This window comes from Lathyrus oleraceus, chromosome 5 (genome assembly GCF_024323335.1).
Source record: "Lathyrus oleraceus cultivar Zhongwan6 chromosome 5, CAAS_Psat_ZW6_1.0, whole genome shotgun sequence".
NCBI lineage: Eukaryota > Viridiplantae > Streptophyta > Magnoliopsida > Fabales > Fabaceae > Lathyrus > Lathyrus oleraceus.
This window is the reverse complement of record NC_066583.1, coordinates 111680738-111682344: the sequence shown is the minus strand read 5'-3', so window position 1 is coordinate 111682344 and position 1607 is coordinate 111680738.

The following is a 1607-nucleotide window of genomic DNA, read 5'->3' as shown; positions in this document are numbered from 1 at the left end:
CAGGAATTTTTTGTCATTGATGGATGCCCCTTCAGGGTATTCCTGAGCTTCTAAATATCTTTTTACTTCGTGGAACCAAGGTTTTTCCCGTACTCCCTCAGTGTTAAGTTCATAACAGTATGCCGGTTCATCTAGTCGCTCAATGGTGATCCTGGGAGCTTCATTGTCCCATCTGACTCTGAACATAGATGACATGGTAGCTAATGCGTCTGCCAACTGATTCTCTTCTCGTGGGATATGTTCGAATGTAATCTCTTCAAAGTATGGGATTAATGTCATCACCCGTTCTCGGTAAGGGATGAGATTCGGATGCTTAGTGTCCCATTCTCCTTTGATCTGACTGATTACTAATGCTGAGTCTCCGTACACACTCAAAAACTTGACCCGCCGGTCTATAGCAGCCTTGAGTCCCAAAATACATGCTTCATACTCAGCCATATTATTGGTACAATGAAAACATAGTCTAGCAGTGAAAGGCGTATGGTAACCCTCGGGAGAAATGATTACCACACCAACACCATTGCCCAATGCATTAGAAGACCCATCGAAAACCATAGTCCATCGGGATCCTAGTTCGGGTCCTTCATCCGGTCCAGGTTCTTCATAATCAGTAACAAGCATGACATCCTCATCTGGGAACTCAAAATTCATAGATTGGTAATCATCCACTGCTTGATGAGCCAAATGATCGGCTAGCACGCTTCCTTTGATTGCTTTCTGGGTAGTATACTGGATGTCGTACTCTGTTAGAATCATCTGCCATCTTGCTATTCTTCCGGAGAGAGCGGGTTTCTCAAATATGTATTTGATAGGATCCGTCTTAGAAATCAATAAAGTGGTATGATTCAACATGTATTGTCTTAGTCGGCGAGCAACCCAGGCCAAAGCACAGCAAGTTCTCTCGAGCAGTGAGTATCTTGTTTCACAGTCGGTAAACTTTTTGCTAAGGTAGTATATGGCATGCTCTTTTCGACCAGACTCGTCATGTTGCCCCAACACACACCCCATTGAATTTTCTAACACGGTCAAATACATGATTAGAGGTCTTCCTTCAACCGGTGGCATCAGGATCGGAGGTTCCTGGAGATACTTCTTGATTTTGTCAAAAGCTTCTTGACATTCCTCATTCCATATCATCTCTTGATTTTTTCTCAGTAGCTTGAAGAGGGGTTTGCAGGTGGCGGTCAAATGGGAGATAAATCGGGCAATGTAATTCAAGCGTCCCAAGAAACCTCTGACTTCTTTATCTGTACTGGGAACTGGCATTTCTTGAATAGCTCTCACCTTGGCTGGGTCAACCTCGATTCCTCTGCCACTGACAATAAATCCCAAGAGTTTACCGGATCTTACTCCAAAGGTGCATTTGTTCGGGTTCAATCTCAACTTGTATTTCTTCAACCTCTCGAACAGTTTGTATAAATGATCGAGATGTTCCTCCTCAGTATGAGATCTGGCTATCATGTCATCCACATATACTTCTATTTCATGATGGATCATATCATGGAACAAAACCACCATAGCACGCTGGTACGTTGCCCCTGCATTCTTTAAACCAAACGGCATTACTTTATAACAGAACGTGCCCCATTGCGTCACAAACGTAGTTT